Consider the following 19,956-nt stretch of genomic DNA (forward strand, 5'->3'; position numbering starts at 1 on the left):
ATTGAAAATATTTTGTGGCAAGTATTGAAATTAACTTCATAACTGAAGCCTTGTGGTTTTTTAAACATTGTGGGCAGCGTGCTATTATTTTATCTGTTTTCCCAGTGGCCAGGAACACTTCTGTTTTCATCAGGGTGTTAACTCTTCCCGATGCTATCCAAAACATATACACTCAAACACACACATATATATGGCTGAAGTTACACTTAGAAAAAGTACATATAACTTCAGCTGAAGAACACACCTACAGAACCTGTCTTGTTCATAACTTGGGGATTGCCTTCATTAGTTTCAATTTCATCTCCCCCACTCCACCCATTTCTGCCAACCAATACTTAAACTTAGATTGAAAGGAGATATCAGCTTATTGGTGACACTGCATATCCAAATTCTGGATCATCTCTCCAAGAGTTTTCATATGTTTTAAACAGCAAGGGGGAGGGACAAAATTGAACCTGGAGGCCAATGATTGGGGTTGAATAGGAAATACTCACTACCATCTTTTGAGTTCCCTCTTTCAAGAAGGACTGGAATTTATTATAGAACAGTGTCCCCAAGTCCCGGCCCAGAGAGATGGCCCAGAAGTAGAGCATGGTCCTTGGTATTGAAAGCCACCGAAAGGTCTTATCAGAAGCAGCGGGAACATCTTAACCTATTCCCAGCATAAGTCACCCACCAAGGCAATCAGAGCTTTCTCTGTTCCATAACCAGGCCTGAAGCCAGTTTGAACTGGATCTATAACTCCTCCATTTAATCCAGGAACCCCTAAAGCTGGGAGGCTATCATATGTTGTGTAACCTTGCACAAGTAATGAATAAGACTGGCTGGTAATTCCCTTTTAATATGGTGAGATGTAGAATGTTTTTTCCCCCCAGTAAAAATCTGACTATTGCATCTTTTAGACATTCTGCCATAGTAAGGCATTCTCTGTTCCCCTTACACACTCAACCAGGCCTCTTATGACTGTTTTTATGAACCAAGAAGAGCATGGGTATGCATGATGTGTTACCAGTTTGAGCCAGTGGTCTGCCAATACATATCAAAGTGAGCAACAACAAATATATCAATTCCTTTATTAGTTAGAATACTGTTCATTAAGTATTTGTATAGTAACATCACACAGACAGTACAACTAGTTATCTAGATTACAGGAATTTATCAGAGTTTGGCATGTATAGTATGATATAGTAGTAGTATAGTATAACCATAATTTGGAAGAAATGACAATTCCAGAATAGTCCAGCCAGCCTAACCATGACTAGGTTGGCTGGGGAATTCTGGGAACTTTAAACCGGAAAGAGGCATTTCCTAAGGAAGCTTTTCATTCTTTTCAGGTGTTTCTCTCCCCCTCCCTTCTACTTTTAGTTGACTGATTGTATGGTTTGTAACTTAAATGCTTGCCTTATTCGGCAACTAATATTTAATAAATTATATAACCCCCCAGAGAAACATTTTTGCAGAGGTCACATTACTACTTGGTACTGCACCTGCACCATTCTTTTAAAAATGAGGTTCTTCCCGTCACTTACTGAACTGAATTATGCTAAAAACATCTGTCTGGCCTCTGGGGTTAGAAATAACACTGAAACATTTGTCAGGTATGTCCCATATGTCAGTGATGATGCCTGGATGAATCCGTTTGCAAAAGTCATTGCGTCTAGACATGTGCAGTAGCCCTCTGGTGCACTTAGCTTCATGATGTGCAGAATTACTGTGGAAAAATCAGGGAGACATGGGACTTGAGGGGAAAGGGGAAGAAGCTGACTGAAGCAGTCAGCCCTGAATCATTCTTTAAAAGATCCAAGTGCCTAATGTCCAATCTTCTTGATTAAGGAAACAACAAAATATCTAGAAGGTTGGAATGTCCTTGTTTTGTGGGGGTTTCTCCAGAAAGACAGGTGTTTGCAAAAATGATCATGACAGGCATTTCTTAAAATGACTGTTTGAGGTTCTCCAGGTGTAGCAGCTGTCACTTGTTTCCTGCCCACAAAAAGGTAAGGATCATACTTTCCCTCATTTCCTCCATGGTTATCAGAGCAGTTCATCTATACTTCCTTTCCCAGCTGTCTCGCATCTGGATAGATTACATGCTGAGAACCTTTAGTGGAACTACTATTAACATATGCATTCCTACCAGTCTCTAAATTTAGTCTATATTAAAGTTGGCCATTATCTGAGAATGTACAAAACTTGGGAAAATTACATTTTTGGACTACAGCTCCCAGGGCTTGCCTATACCAACATTTTCCTGGTCTGCATTGGCTCTGCAGTGACCCCACTAATACCTCAGAAATTGCACACCACAACTATTTCCCCTTTGTGAAGTCTACACAAGTTTCCAATGTGCATCATGCATGTGAATGAACTAATTTTCTGTTAAGTGGAGGTATGATAATATTGATATACAAGTATTCACATACGTGTGTGTGTGTGTGTATCAATTTAATCTGGTAAAGAACCCATTTCTGGAGAGAATGCTCACTTTCCATCAACTGGTTCCACCTATTACTAACTCCTCCTTTTAGTGACCTAGTGAAGCACTATTGTCTGGAGGGTCATGCACTACCAAAAATATTGATATTCTGTAAAACTTTGGTAGAAAAGGCATTTAAAATAGTTTAAAGCCCAAAGCAATGCATTGTATGTGGATAATCATGGATGTTGTGTTTTAGCATCAGAATCATTACAAGATGAGTTAGTTTTTTTTTTTACTCCTTGGGAGCTAACCTTCTGCCAGCATGGCCACTGGCCAGAGAATATTGAGGAATAGAGGGAAAAGAGTAATTTTTCCAAGGTCTATATAGTGTAGTGTAGGAGTACATATTATTTTTGGTCTTGTGGAATATTTATGACATCAATGGGATTGAGCACCATATACACCCATGCGAACACATGTCCCAGTGGTCCTCATTTTCCCAACATGGAAAGCAGGCACTTGTGAGGATCTTACAGGGAAAGGTGACTAGAGAACTGCCCTTCCCCTCCTTGAAAAATTTCTACATGCCTCTGTTTCTTCACAGGAGGTAGAAAAGAAATGATATAAATTGGAAAGAAGTTTGCAAAGGGGGAGGATTTGGTAGTGAGCAGGGCCGTAGCCCGGGGGGGGGGGGGGTTAAGGATTCAACCCCCTGAAAGGGTTCAACCATCCCTCCCCAAAATCTGGTTTACCCATGAATTTTAACTGGTTAACCAATTTATGATTAAACCAGGTTTTTTGAACTTTTATTTCCCCCCCCCCAAGCTATGGTTCTTGTAGTGACAGAGTTGGGTTACCCATGAGTGTGTGTGTGTACTAATGGCTTTTGTTTATTTCATTACTGCTGTCGTGCTTTATGTGGCCTCCAGAAGGGCTTTTGCTTTTTACATTCTTGCTGTGGTGCTTTGTGTGGCCTCCAAAAAGGGTATCCAAATAGCAGAAACAACTTGGAAAATTAAATTTGTTCTTGCCACCTCAATGCAGAGTTTTAAACTACAAAAAACGGAAAGTTGTACTGATTGGGAAGTGGAAATGTATGAAATTTGTGGAAGAGAAACTGCCAACAAATAGTTTTATCTGATGAGGTGCTGTGGAATGTCCATGAAAATTCCAAATATTTGGTGAGCAAAGATAACCAAGAAAAGTGTTACCCGTATCTTTCTTGATAATTGTGTAGTCCTGATTAAATCTTAAAACTACAAGAAGAAGTAGCTATGTGAAGCAAGCTAAGAATTAGAAAGTCAGACAAACCAAAAGGTGTGATGCGAGAATAGGAGATTGAGGATGAAGAACATTTGAATTTCCTTTTTTTTTTTTTTGCATTTCCAATCTCAAGAACACCAGACAGCATGGTGTATGGTCAAGAGTTATTGGAGTTGTAGTTTCATTTTCCCAGTAGGTAGGCACTCTAGCTATTCAGTTTGCTCATGGTTCCTGAATAGATTACACTACAGTAGATTACATAGCCCAGTAAAAAGAATTCTTGGTATATTGGTTTTTAGGCCTGTTCCTGAGGTTATTTGGGGCAGTGTTTCAGAAAATTGCATTGTATGAGCTCTAGTTTCTTAGATATGGTTATCATGGTTTTCTATGGGTGAGCAGATGGCAACTGGTAGATGGTATATGTTTTTTATCTTAAAAACTAGAGCCGATAGGGGAAAACTGATGTTACTTTTGGAGTCAGCAGGTCAAATATACCCAGAAACAGGGCTTTCATTTGAGGCACCAAAATATGTATTGACCAGTATTATTAAAACTAATATTCAGTTAGCATATGATTGGAATCATTCAAGCACTTAATGATCTTGTGAATTTCTGTGCCTTGTCTCTTTTACAGCAGACACACCCAGCACTTTGATACCACCTTAACTGCTATGGCTTCATCCTACAGAATCATGGGATTTCTGATTTCATGAAGCATATAACATTCTATGTCAGAGAGCTCTAGTGCCTCATCAAACTACAAAACCCAGGATATCATGAGATGTAACTGTAACATTTAAAGTGTTGTCAGAGTGTTGTCAGATGTAACTGTAACATTTAAAGTGTTGTCAGAGTGAATTGGACGAGATGGGGATATGCTACTAAAACTTCAGGGGTGTTTCTGGGTTTTCCAGTGACAACTGTACCCACGAGAATGGTTTACATTGATTCGCCCGTTGCAAAAGCTCTATTTGATTCTGGTTTGACTGTAGTGTTGCAAACATTATCTGGATTCAAGGAGAAGCCACTCAAATTCTTCCCTTCCTTATAGGTTAGACCAAGGTTTCTTAAATAGTCTCCACTAAATAGTCAACCCCCATTTGCCCAAATTTTTTATGTAACCTCAGGTATACAGGTAAAATAGGTATAAAAAGCAAATGTTTATTGAAAATAAATCAGCATTTGCAAGGCTTGCTAAATAATAATCTATGGGAGAAAACACAAGTGGAATTTTTTAAACTTTAAGCTAGAGAGTGTCTAGCAAGGTAGACATAGTAGTCCTGTGATATCTCAGAACTGCATAAAGGAGATAATTTTGGCTTCAAAGGTTTACAGAAACATTGTGACGTGGCAGTAAGAGATATAATGACAAAGTGAAGTAGTGTGAAGTACATCGATGAGTTCTAAATTTTGATTTGAACTAACCAGCCAAATGCTATCATGGCAATCCAACAGAAGAAACAAGTAATGTCAACCCTGTACATAAAGTGACAGATTCTTAACAATGAGACTTCTTACAACATGACATTTTTGAATCATGTTTTTAAAATATGTACTTTTAATAACTCTAATCTAGCAAGAAATACTGTGCTCACTTTTACCCGCATTTTGTTAGTCTGACTGTTTTGTAATATAAAAAAGACATTTTGGGGGAATTAAAAGCAGAGTCATCATCATTATAGGCTTTCAGTAAATATTTGATGACATCAGGAACAGTGGGAGATGGCTTAAAACGAGAGCCACTTTTGCAGCATTCGTTTGTTTTTCCTATCCAGCTTAACATTCAAGATAATAAAACCCTCACAACAGCTCTGTGCATATGTGTATTAAGGAGTGTTGGAGACAAACACCAGTTATAAACTTGCCATTTAGTTGTTGACAGTTCCAGGCACATTTTGCAAAAACGAAGAGATTTACCAGTAAATGTTGAAGTTATCTGCTTTTAATTCACTTGTATGTATATGCACAATAGAGAAATACAAGTTTTCTTTTGAACTCAGCTAATGCATAATAATTCAGTCTTTAAGCATATTCACTGTACTTTCCATGAACACTATTTTTTGACATGGGATTTTTCATGTCCCTGGGGGTAGGACATGGTAGACAACCTCAGACTTGGAGAATTATGTAAATTGAATATCAAAGAAAATATTGGCTTGAGATCATAATTTTCCTACAATCAGTAATATTTCTGTCTACTATTCATAGCAAAAATCGGTGAATTGTACGTGTTACCTGACTTTCCCTTGCTGCATTTGTGTGCATGTTTCCAGGTTATGGGTATTTAGCAAGCATTTTAAGTCATAATTTAAAACCTTATCAAGTTTGTCACTTTTAAAATTGAGATCTTGATCAATAGTGTGGAGTATTTAGCTTGAAAACAATTGATTGTTTTTATGTGAGGGCCAGCTAACGTTCCAAAATTGACCGTCATCCCACAGTATTTTTTTTTTTAAAAAAAACCCTCACATCAAGCAGATGTGCTCAAACCTCACTGCTGGAAATTTTCTGATGAACCCAAATAATAATAATAATGATGATGATAATAATAATGAGGAGGATGATGATGATGATGATGATGATGATGATGATGATGATGATGATGATGTTGCCATCCCAGGTGACAGTCGCATTGACGAAAAACAACAGGAAAAACTCAGCTGCTATCAGGACCTCCAGATTGAACTTCAAAGACTCTGGCAGAAACCAGTTCAGGTGGTCCCAGTGGTGGTGGGCACACTGGGTGCCGTGCCAAAAGATCTCAGCCGACATTTGAAAACAATAGACATTGACAAAATTACCATCTGCCAGTTGCAAAAGGCCACCCTACTGGGATCTGCGCACATCATCCAAAAATACATCACACAGTCCTAGACACTTGGGAAGTGTTTGACTTGTGATTTTGTAATACGAAATCTAGCATATCTATCTTGTTTGCTGTGTCATACAATAAAATAATAATAATAATAATAATAATAATAATAATAATAATAATAATAATAATTTATTTATATACCGCCCTATCTCCCAGAAGGGACTCAGGGCGGTTTCCAATAATAAAAACAACAAGTACATTACATAACCACATTTAATATTAAAATAAGATTTTAAAAACTATACAATTAGATAATACAATAAATAACACTTACAATAATCTTGATCAAGGGGACAGGGACTATAAACCAAATATATTAACATAAAACATTTTGGAGTAGAAGAGTCTTGTACAGTATATTCTGGTCCAGAGATCGGTGGTGTACCAGAGATCGGCGGTGTACTCAAAAACCTGCCAGAGCCACCAGGTCTTCAATTCCTTACGGAAAATGTTCAAGGTAGCAGATTGTCTAATCTCTGGGGAGCCACTGCCGAGAAGGCTCGCTCCCTTGTCCCCACCAACCGCACTTGAGACGGAGGTGGGAGCGAGAGGAGGGCCTCCCCGGCCAATCTCAAGACTCGCACCGGTTCATAGGAGGAGATGCGATAGGAGGAAGAAGCTCTTGTGATCTCACCATTCATCTAGAGTTGTGTGAAGAACTTCAGTCAACCTTCCTGTATTATTGTAGATTTTTGGATTTAGAGCCAAAATGTCCTTCTCCTCTAACCTTTAACTGGGAAACAGTTGCTAGAGGTGCTAACTCCCTCTCTGCATTACCTTCTGTGTTTTAATAAATAGCTACCTTACATTTGTGTTGTCCCCACTTTCTTCAGGATATTACCCTAGAATTAATTTCACTCTCTTCAGGATATTGCCCGGGGAATTCGCAATTTGATTATTGCAGTCATTTGCTTTACTGGATTTACTTCCGATGACCAAGCCAAAAAGAAGTCATGCTAAATTAAACTTAGTTAGAAGCTATTTCGTTTGGAGCCTGTCCCAAGGACTGTACTCAGGCATATTACAGAGCTTGCCCTCAGGGCAACTTAATGGCAGTTATGCAAGTAGATGGGCACTAGGAACCATTACAGAAATTGGCTTTAAAAACACCTGCTTTCTATGTGTTCTTCTTATGCATGCCTCACTGCTTCAGATGTGCAAAGAAAGCAGAATTTTTTTTCTCTTCTGAGTTCAGACAGCCCATTAAGGGGAAAATCTAAAGCAAAAAGTTCCACCAACTACTGTGTATGTTAAATATATTTTGGATTAAAATGCTGGGTTAATTAGAATAATCTGCTAGTATAGTGTAGAAAGCAAGACATTTTTTACTTTTAAGTTTTGATGTCTTTGAGAATGTTATGAGTTGGCTTGAAAAGATAGAGCTGGGGATACAGAATGAGAAATAAACTACCAAACGGGGAACATTTGTATAAACAGGACTGAAATTAGGCTAGCATTTCAAATGTGGCAATATGTTGTTGTGTGCCTTCAAGTTCTTTCCAACTTCTCCTAAGGTGAACCTTTCACATGGTTGTCTGGGGCTGAGAACATATAAGTTGTCCATGGTTCTCCCAGTGGATTTCCATGGCGGGGGGAGGGGGGATCAAACCCTTTTGGTTTCATTAGACTCAGTTTTAAGATGAAGACTAGAGGTTGAATAAATTAGTTTCTCAATTTTCAATTTAATAAAATTCTGAGCAATTTTCATGTTTGCTCACCCTGTCTCTAGTTGAGCCAAATGGATTCTACCCCTAATTAGTTACAACTACGCAACATAAAATGCACTTAAATTTCAGGTATATTCTTAGATATAATAACAAGAGCATTGAGAGTATCAACTAAACTTTAGAGATGAAATCACAAAACCAAATGCTTCCAAAAATCCCCTTTTACTCAAGAAATTAGGAGTTATAACAAATGAATACTAATATGAAGAATTAAGCATTTTACTAAATCTCCTGACTGTTGCAGTAATAGCTGAAGTAATCTGCAGTATCAACTTCAAGATAAATATTTAGATATGGAAATGTACATACAGAAATATGAATTGAAAATAACACATACTTGCTATGAGAAGGAGAAAAGACAGATCTTTGTCAGTGTAATTAGCTAATATGATATTGACTGTCTGGAAATGTTTAACACCTTTGTGAGAATGGCGAGATTGGTATTACATGGCCTGAAACCAAAGGCACTTTTGTAGAATTAGTTTGCTTTTCCTTCACAGATTAACACTTAGTGCTGATGGGCTGAATGTCAAGGAAAATGAGCTTGCAAAGTGTATTTTCAACTTATTTGTTTTCTTAGTTTCAAAACAGCTACTGCTGCATGTGTGGAGCATAATGCCATGGAAATAAGGCAACATTTTAAAATTAAATAATCAATTTGAAGGCTTTGGGGGTTAATATGTCTGAATTTTTTTAAAAAAAAACACACACACACACACACACAAAATATAACCCCCTTTTGGTAGACACCAGGAGGATTGTTCAAGTTATAAATATTTAAACTCTAGGGTTTTTCCATTTTTTTAATGAATGCCCTAACAGTGACTTTCTCAGTGAGTCCTAGATGCAATTACAGTTAAGTTTGTGGATTTGGCTGTTTTATTGTACATTACAGGCAGACTCCTGAAACAGTAGAGGGACATTATTTGGACTTGCAGGGCAGCTTCTTGCTTGAGAAGAGATGTATCCAGGTGACTGATACTTTCTGGGTTCACAATAAAATAATACAGGTAAAAGGACAAAGATTGGCTGAGCTGGCTTCCTTATCAATAAAGGAAACATTCCCTTTCCAATGGAGTGGTGAAAGGTGAGAGCTTAGGCTATCCTAAAAGGAGCGCCAACCCCTTCAACTCTTTCTGCTGTGATGCCATTTCTGGCCTTTTTAAATACCTGAATGGGAAAATGGCAGCTTCCCTTAAAAGAGCATGGAGAGAGTCAAAGGGGTCATGTTTGTTTCATGTTCTCTTGGGATGGATTAAGCTCTTGTCTTTTGCCACTCTACTCAAAGAAGTGGAATGGTTCCTTTTAAGATAAAAATTATGGTATAATAGTTAAATTGACTCATGAATAAGTCACTCCAGGTTATTGGCGTTGGATTTTTGACTAAAATTTCTAGGCTTATCAATATGTGTATATGCATGTGTGTGTGTGTGTGTGTATGTACACAAAGTACTACCAGATCACATGGCAGTAGAACAGGTAAAAGACTAGTTGTGAGTTTGATTGGAAATCACTTCTAGGATCTTGAAATAAAGTGATAGATCACATGTGCACCAAATATGGAACCCTTGGGTAGATAGGGCAGAATACAAATAAAGTTTTTTTTATTAAGCAGTTCTGTCCAGGCTCTTTAATAAAACCAATAATGCTTATCATTCAGAGCAGTCACAATCTTGTCTCCTTGTGTAATCAGAATTGTAGATATAGAAGAAGAGCCTAGTTCAGCTTTGCAATGTATATCATGGGTGTCCCGGCCTGTCCTAATAGGCCCCATAGCATTGGCACATGTTCTTTGTTCTTTTGGCTCTAGATAACATGGAAAGTACACCAGACTTTCCAGCACATGTTGTTTTCTCTCATAGTATTTTGGAGAATAGGTTATGGGATAGCTGAGTCCTTTTTTTCCAGGGATAGCTTCTGTTTTTGTTATTAAAGAAAATAAATGTTGCCAATACAACTGTGATTCAAAGTCCCCACATTCAGGTGTTGCATTTATGCTAACGCTAAGTGCAAGAAATAACTAAAAGGGATCCCTTCCTGAAGCGGTCCTTGACATCACAATGTGCCATGCTTGTTAAACTAAGGAATATAATTTTAAAGAGCAATTCAGGACAAGAGCATCCAGGAGGCGCATTATGGAAACCTAGAATAATTGCCCAGTTGGGCCAAGTGGCAAGAAACTGTGAATGGAATTTCCCCATGAACTGCTTCCTGTGCTTCCAGATTTATTGTGCAAGGCTGTATTATGTAGCTTTGCAGGTAATAGAGAGGGTAAACTGTTTTAGTCCATTTGCAAGGTAAGATCTCACCATTTTATTTTTACCACAGCTAAATGGCCACACATTGTAGGCTGATACTTTAAAATGTCATTGTACTCAGTTACTTTGATAATTCAAAAGAAAAGTGCACAATCAAGATGATTTCAAAATATGGGAGATAAACTATATATAGACTGAGTATCTCTTACAAGAAAAGCTTGGGACCAGAACTCTGGAATATTCCAAAATCTGAAATTGATCACATGGGCACCTGAGGTACAGTACTCACACCTTTACTTTATGTTTCAATATGCAGAGTTTGTACTATGTACACCATTATTATGTGTAAAATTACCATCAGGCTGTAGATATAAGATCTATTTGAACCATAAATGAATGTCATGTTTAGACTTGGATCCCATCTCCAAGATATCTAATGTTTTACTTATTTGCAAATATATGTTATCCAAAATAAAAAAGTCCAAAATCCCAAACACTTTTGGGTCCAGGCATTTCAGACAAGGGATTCTTACACTATAGATAACAATGATAAATGATTGCATTACATACCAGTCAGAAGATTACTGTACTGACTTAGAACTTAAGACAAATAAAGAGACAAGAAGGGACTGTTTCATTCTCTTCTACAACTGACAATATTTCTCAAAATAGGGTTGAGATGTAGAAGCCTTCCAAGTAAAGTTGGTATTGTTTCCAATTGTGAACAGTGTTTGAAAGTTTCCTTTGATGAAATTTCTGTAATTAAAATTAAAATCTTATAATAAACACCATAATCTTAAAGTTATAAGGCCAGGAAAAGGAATAGTGAAGAGTTCTGTGATTCACATGGCATACATATAACAAACTGCATTTGAAATGGAAAGGACTTTAAATGGCAGTTTTCTTTGTAATAGGAATATGGGAATGGTAGTCAATTGTTCAGAGTAAAACATCAGTAATTCCTTAGCCTCCGGTAAACTCCTTTGCATTACTATATAGGCAGAACTTCAGATGGTAGCCTAGATAAGCAAATGCAAACTATATGAAATTTTAATACATCATTTATTGCCACATTTTTTTTCATTTTACAAATCTGAAATGAGAGCTCTTATAAGAGAAAGAAAATATGGAGATAGCTTAAAAGCGTTCCCATTATATGCCCTATCTTAATTAAGGTGATTGGCTATATTCCAGATTTCATTAAGGTAGTGGGGGACCCTCATTTTAATGCAAAGGCCGCCAGGTATTTTCCAGCATTTCCATATCAGATTCTAGCTTCTAGTTTTCTGTATTTTTTTTAAATTTAATTAGTCAAGGAATGTAAGCTAGAATTTGACCTCTGAGAGACCTTCTGCCTTGTAATTCTGTGTAATCAGTTACACAAAGGACTACAATGGCTTCAAATCTTTTTCTCGGTAGTTATTTAATTGGGAAGTGTTTTGCTCATTGAAGCGTTTGACATGCGAGGTGGAAGACATCAACTTTGGTGGTACTCGGACTCTGGGTATCAAAGGATTTTTTGTGAATGCCCGAAGAGGGCCTCATGCCACAGCAAATGTTATAATAGGAACAAGATATTTGTTCCTTCATGCCGGGTAGTCATGTTTAAAAAGTTCAGTCTCTTATTTAAGGAAGGAACAATAAGATGGGCACATGCAGCTGTTTAGTTTGCCTGGGGATTAGAATACTTATATTCAGTCTATTCAAAAATAAATGAAACTGAAGTGTTTTACAATAAATCAGTAAGAATCCCTGAAGTCTTTTTGATTGATCTGCTTGAAGATTGCTGTGGCTCAAGTCTAGGCTATTTGGCAGATAATATCTCCCTCTATGCGCTGGCCTGGGCTCTGAGATCCTCAGGAGATGTCCTTCTCTCAGTTCAACCATTATTGACCACATAGTGGTTGCCCTTGGACCTTGGAGCTCTCTTTCCAGGGAGGCCAGAATGGCCCCCTCCATGGTAATCACAGGCTAAACCCGTTTTATTCAGGTAGGTTTTAAAAAAGTTTTAAAAGAAAGGGGCCAGAGGGTGCTGCGTTGGTTTCTTGAACTGTTTTTAATATCTTTGTATTTTTTTTATTTTAATAGTTTTTAATCAAATTGTTTTTGTACAAGTTTAATTCACTTTTTAACATTTATCTTTTATATGTTTCTGTTATATTTTTTTAAAGTGTGAGCTGCTTTGGGTCTCAATTCTGTGGGTATGGGAAACTACACATTTTGTGCCTGTTTTTCAATAGTAATATCTGTTGCAATCTGTCATCTGAGCTACATGGTTTGTGAGTTCAATCTGAATTTGTGTCTTGCCCATACTGGCATTGGAAGTTGTCTTTCTAATATGAGCACAGAATTCCTGTATGCTATAAGTAGTCGCTTCTGCAAAGGCATGTTCTCAGATGTTGAGTTGGGTGCTAAAAGGCTCAATAGAAGAAAAGACTAGCAAAGTCTCACATTTAATTACTTATATGGTTTGAAATTGCCAAAGCTTTTTCTCTGATTGGTCTCTCAGACAGTTGCTTATAATTTGTATACAGTGGTAGTGGGAAGTCATAATTGGTTTCAGGAAGAGGATAATAATGTCTCCAACAGCAAGTGTAAAGAAAATTGATGTATATTTAAGAGGTAATTAACTGAGGAGAAACTTGGCTGGAATGTTGGAGCTCACACCTCTGTACTTGTGAAATGTTTTTTAAAAATGACTACAATGGGTTCAAGGCCTTTAATTATCAATGCTCTATGCAAGAGATTTATAATTTCAGTCATGGTGCTAATAATGTATTTCTACGTTACGTTCAATGATTGTATGAGAGTGAGTTATGACTTTGTGAGGGTTGCGACTTCTTTTGCTTTGCAGTAATTGTTTATCCTGTATTTTGATACATATTCTTTTGACCCAATGGTAACCAAAGTGTTATTGTGCATACTATACATATGTAGTGTGTAATTCCATGCTATGTGTTTTTGGGTCACTTTCAGATACTAGATGGTGGTTTTGCTGGAATACCTGGAACTAAGCGAGATAGATATTCATGAATGGACTATTTCTGAAGAACCTTGTGAAGGGTGTCATGTACATTGAATTTACGATACCCCCCCCCCCCCCGGAGATTCATTGAGTGATTTTTTAGGACTGAAGTTGTAATATATAGGAATTTTTTATATTTAACAGATGTTTTGTTCTTTCAATAATATCGAGAGTTGAGTGAAGAAACAAACAAAGGGGCTCTTATGAAGGAAACAACATTTCATCAAGATTGGTCCTAGTGTGGGTTCTGATAGTTTTCAATGTGTGTGAATTGGAATACAGGGAAAGGCAAACCACCCGTTATATGGGATGACTTCACCATATGTGAACAACCTGAAGTATTTTCAACATATGGTATTCAGACCTATCTGGAATTGTTTGTTCCCAGGGGCTGTTTCCTTGTTCCTTTCTTGTGTGCTTCCATATTTTTTATTTGAAAATAAACAATAGGCATATGTTTTACCAAGTGGGTTTTTTAAAGAGGTCTACCACAAAAATGCAGGAAGAAAGCTTGAACATAGTATGGTACATTCAATGTTATATTGTTGAAAACCACTACAAATTAGTGAAAGTGTATTTAACATAGTCTGATTTGTACTGAAAAGGGTTTGCATTATAGATATGTGGGGGTCTTGTAGAAACCATTGTTATTTAGGATATGCAGTCATCTCATTCTTTCTATCCCAAATCCCAATATTCATCTGAATCAGAAAGCAGTTTTTTTAATTGCACATTGAATTGTAATGCAAGTGTAAATGGAAGCATTGAATTAAACAGGGAACAAACCAAGGGGTGGTTCAGCTGCTGGTTGGTGCAACATGGAAACCACAGTTGATGACAAACCCTCAAGGACTGTAAAACACAAATTATGCCTTTCAGTATTGGCTCCCTATGATTCAATATTTGATTCTGCCCCCCCCCCCCCCCCGTTCTTATTTCCTCCCATCATCTCTCCAATCACTGATTCTGTCTCTCAAACATACTTATTATCTGGAGATTTCAGCTCTTAGCAAAAACCATGCCCTCCCTCCCCCAGTCATTGATAGAAATAATTAGGCATTAGAATCAGATGTGAAGATTTAAGAGTATACTGTATTAAGCCAAACTCAATTAACCGGCAGCCATAGGAATTGGTAGATGCCAGATAAATGTCGTTTCTAGTTATTTGAAAGTTATTAAAAATGAGTCTAATACTATACCCTATACTATACCCTAAACTCTATATTGATTTGATACTAATCTTGAAATATAGTAATACGAGAGATAACGGCAAACTTAGTGTAGAACAGATTTACTATTTAAAGTAAATATTTACTATTTACTATTTATATTTAAAGTATTAATTTTTTTGCCAGTTGTTTGAGAGTTCAGCTTACTTGAGTTCCAGTTATCTGAGAGTCTACTGTATCTTCATTAGTTAAATCACACTGCATTAATATTCCCTTTTTGGGGAGTAATGGTATACTTGGTGTAAAACAACTCAGGCATCTTTAAGTTGAAGCTAACATATGAATACAAAAGTGGAAATATGCAGGCCCAGTACTTGTACCTAGGTTTTAGAAATCTAGTTGCATTGTCCTCTAACAGTGCTATTGGATCTTGCTCTGAGTGATTTTTCAGGGGAAACATATGAATGTACTGGGAAAGGTAACTAAATGTAAGCATAGTGTTATGCACATAATATTCAGAATCACCCCTTTTAAGAAAAAAAATTGAATGGAAAATTAATTTAATTACAAACTTAAACTGAAAATGTTAATCATCCATTTTATGATAGAAAACTATGGCTTTATTTTTAATTCAACAAATTAAAATACAATTGTTTTACAATTTTTAAAATTTCTTTTCCCTTTCCTTTCCTTTCATGATTCTATCACTTCTTGTCTTGCAGCCTTCTGTTGAGGACAGTCTTACCATTTCTTGTAACCTTGTGCTGAGGACAATATTATCACGTCTCGTCTTGCCAACCATGTAGCATGTACATTTTTCAAGTCCATTTTATGTATGGAAGTAATGAAATGAAAATGATCCAAAAACTGAAAGTTTATGATTTTCAGTGTATAGGTGCTCAAATGTTTTTTTTGCCGGTAATGAAAAAGAGTTGCCAGATTAGATTGTTTATGTTTTCAAAAGATATGAGGCCAAAACTATAGCTTAATCTTACAATACTGAATACTCATGTTCTTGCACTCACATTCTTCCTTGCATACCACTCTTAATGATTAAAGAATGTGTTGAAAAGGCTGATTAGAGTTCATCCATGCCTGTAGATCATGACTTGGCAATGCATTATAAAAAGGTCCACTGACTCATACATTAACAGTCTGCTATGGGCCTTTACATTATTATGGTGGAGTAAAAAATTAGCAGCGTAACTGCTTTTTGCTGTGGAGTTGTACATGTTTCAGTCTGTAGTTTTCTGGCTTTTTAAAACACCTGATTGGGGAAATCGCAGTTGTGCCACGGATTGCTGACCCCTTGAGAAGGAATTGGTACTTCCCTCTCTCCAAAAAATGACCCTCAACTTATCTATGGATCATAAAAAATTCATATTTTTGGCCCTCAAACTTACCCTTGAGGTCGACTTATACATGAATAGATATGGTGTCATTGTTGCTTTTCTGTGCTGCTTCGGAATGCAGCATTAGTGCAGATTCAAAATCCACCCAAAATTCGTATTGAAAGACTATTAGAATTAGAATAGCTTTATTGTCAGTATGCCATTGATCAATGAAATTAAATGCCTTCCCCAGCACACACCACAAAATAACACACCCATCCCTCCACACCCCAACCACCACCACACAGTCACAGATGTCACACCAATGCGAGACCATTAAGTTCAACATAGCCACAGCTCTAGGATAAAAGCTGTCTCCCAGTCTGTTTCTCCTAGTCTTTGTCACCCTGTATCGCCTGCCAGATGGCAATAAATCAAAAAAAGAATATACTGGGTAAGATGGATCCCCAAGAATGCTCTGAGCTTTCTTAAGGCTATAAAGTTCTTCCAAAGAGGGGTGAGTGCAACCACTGATTCTCTGTGCCATTTAAATGCCAATCCTCTCTTTGTACAAAAGGGGTGGGATCATCCTATCATTACAAGATGAGAGTCTCTTGCTGCTCAGTCTCTGAACCAGTCAGTGGGCCATTGTGTGGCAGCCACTGCTTGCTTCCATTTTCCTGTGCAATGCAAATCCAGTAAGTATGTTGTGACTGCGCCTTCGGGGACTGTGGATGATGGTGGTGGGATCAGGAGAGGAAGGAAAAACCCTCGCGAGGAGGGCTCGTTGGAGGATTTGTACAGGAAGAGAATTAGGAACCTCAATGGGGAGTCTTCTGAGGAAGATTCAGATGGGGAGTTTGTGGAAGAAATGGATGCTGGTGAACAGGTGGTGGCTGAGGAAGTGGGCACTGACTGGACACAGGCACCGGAGATGCCTGGGGAATTGGGGCCCATGGATACTGCTGAACCTTGGGTAGCTTCAGAAGCAGATCCCACTTGGTCTGCTTGGAGGAGGGAGGATGGATCCTCAGGTGTGCATGGTGTTGGGTGTGGGCAGGATGATTGGGATTTTGATGAGTTAGGCACGCCTGATCCACGAGCCTTAGCTGTGTGGAGTTCTGACTCTGATTAAGGATTTGGGTCACCTGCTCTTTGGGTGTTGGTGTTTGGACACCCAGGGAGAATTGGGATAAATTGTGAGTGTTTGGTCACTTCACTTTGCGTGTGGCAAGGTGTTGCTGGGCGTCATTGGGATTCCTGTACGTGTTAAGAAGACTGGACTGGGACTTTGCTTCAGATCTGCGGTTGCCTTCGTTGTCTTGGCTCTTTGTGCCAATTCGTGGACCTTGGATTGATGACTACAGCCTCTGACCTTGGACTGGAATTTGACCCTGTTTCTGCCTTCGCCCTCTGATTAGTCTACCCAGGGCCCTTGACTTCTGGCTTGCTTCTGGACCCTGCTGCTGTCTCCTGCCCTGACCCTGGATCAATCTGACGACGTCTCTTCGCCTTGTCCCTTGAGCTTCTGGCATTACCTGCACTCCTGAAGCAGTTTGCTGCTGTTCCTGCTATTTTGACTCCGGACCGGTTGACAACGTCTTTTGTGCACTGCCCCTTTAAATCTCCAAAGCCTGCTTGCTTGCAACAGAAAGGGTTTGGAACCATCCCTTCCCTTTTGCACTGGCTCTGACTCTGTTTGCAAGCCCAGTTTTAGTTTCTGTTTAGAGCCTTGTGCTTATGACTTTTGGGAGTTTTTTGGGAAGTTTCCAAGTCTTCGTTTTGTTTTGGCTGCCTTTCCAAGCCAATTTAGTTTGTTTAGAGCTGAATTCTAGCACCTTTTGTTTTATCTAAACTATTTGCTCGGATAAATCCGGTTTGGTTGCTAAAGCATACTTTTTGATACATTTTTGTTTGGACTGCCTTTAAACACTGAAAGTTAAGTGTTTAAAGCTATCTTTTGTGCTTGTGCCTATTTTTTGGGCTATATCTTGAATAAACTCTGTTTTGCTCTCAAATTGGCGTCTTACTCTTGACAAAGTATGTCTCTGTCCATTATTTAGACAACTATCTATATATTGCTATTTTAAGTAAATGAGATAGGACTAAAGAAAATGTTTGAATCCTATTGGTTAGTGTCCACCAGAGTAGATCCATTGAATCAATGGGATTTACCAATTTGTTGACTCAGCATTCCGCAGTTGATTCATTTAGTATATTGTGAATTGGAATAACTAGTAGGATTCAAACCATTTATCTTCAGGTGATGTAGAGGTTGAATGTCATCAAATAACACAGTTCTGGAATGTTGTGGACCAAAATCCTGTTGAAAACAATGCAGGACTATTGCAGATCACTGTTAATGATTTTACAAACTCCTTGTACTCATTTATTTATTTACTTCATTTATATCCTGCTCTTCTCACCCCACAGGGATATAGAGATAGGACTTTTCAACTAAAATCCATTGTGTAATGTAGTACAAAAGACAATGTTACCTTTCCCACCCTTCAGAACTCACCTGTTAGCTTTTCCTATGCTTACTCATCAACCAGGTCACAGCTGGAGTAGGGAGATCAAAGAAGCATTTGGCTGTGTAACTCTATCCAGATGCAGAGCAGTTCCATCATTTGCTGGGACCCTCTGGGTCTCATGTCTCAGTGGATGTATTTGTTTAGTGTCTAGCTAAAGAAACATAACCAAATGTTTCTCTTAATTTCTCCTGCTCCCCACTAGACACTAAATAGCCATGGAGTGGGGCTGTAGGAGGTAACAGATGAGGTGTAGGAGAATCTGATGTGTTGCACAGGCTTGATAGAGAATTCTGGCTTCTGCAATAACAAATAAAATACTTAGGATTATAAAAGTAGAACTTACTCATAGAATCATAGTGTTGGAAGAGATCTTATGAGCCATCCAATCCAACCCCCTGCCAAGAAGCAAGAAAATCACATTTAAATTCCGCATTAAAGGCATTTTGGAATACCTTTGAGACTAAGGGTGCATGTGCTAGAACTAATGGAGCTTGACACTGCTTTAAATGCCATGGCTCAGTGCTATGAAATCAAGTATTTTAGCCTTCTTTACTAAAGAATACTGGTACCACACAGAACTAAATCCCAGGATTCCATAACATTCAGGCATGACAGTTAAAGTGATGTCCAATTGCATTAATTTTAAGTGTAGTTGCAAGCGAAGAGGGGAAACTGGGGAGACATTTCCATCTTGTCTTCTGTGCCATCAATTGGAGGCTCCTTCCCCCATCACCAACTGATGCTCTAGGGCCAGAGCGAAGAGGGGAATCTGGGGAGACATTTCCATCTTGTCTTCTGTGCCATCAGTTGGAGGCCCCTTCCCCCATCACCAACTGATGCTCTAGGGCCAGAGCGAAGAGGGGAATCTGGGGAGACATTTCCATCTTGTCTTCTGTGCCATCAGTTGGAGGCCCCTTCCCCCATCACCAACTGATGCTCTAGGGCCAGAGCGAAGAGGGGAATCTGGGAAGACATTTCCATCTTGTCTTCTGTGCCATCAGTTGGAGGCCCCTTCCCCCATCACCAACTGATGCTCTAGGGCCAGAGCGAAGAGGGGAAACTGGGAAGACATTTCCATCTTGTCTTCTGTGCCATCAGTTGGAGGCCCCTTCCCCCATCACCAACGGATGCTCTAGGGCCAGAGCGAAGAGGGGAATCTGGGGAGACATTTCCATCTTGTCTTCTGTGCCATCAGCTGGAGGCCCCTTCCCCCGGTAACATACTATGCTAATGTGTGTGTGTGTGTGTGTGTGTGTGTATGTATGTATGTATGTATAATATTGTATATAGTATACAATATAATTTACAATAATAAATAATGATATATTGTATATACATGTAATATTGATAATAATATA

At 38.4% G+C, this 19,956-nt stretch overlaps 1 protein-coding gene across 2 annotated transcripts in view; it reads left to right on the forward strand.

Moving 5' to 3' along the window:
- The window catches only part of bmpr1b (bone morphogenetic protein receptor type 1B), a 239,177-nt gene that overhangs the window by 67,839 nt on the left and 151,382 nt on the right, over window positions 1-19,956 (forward strand). The gene's annotated exons all lie outside the window — the stretch shown is intronic.

The sequence above is a fragment of the Anolis carolinensis genome, chromosome 5, assembly GCF_035594765.1.
Source record: "Anolis carolinensis isolate JA03-04 chromosome 5, rAnoCar3.1.pri, whole genome shotgun sequence".
NCBI lineage: Eukaryota > Metazoa > Chordata > Lepidosauria > Squamata > Dactyloidae > Anolis > Anolis carolinensis.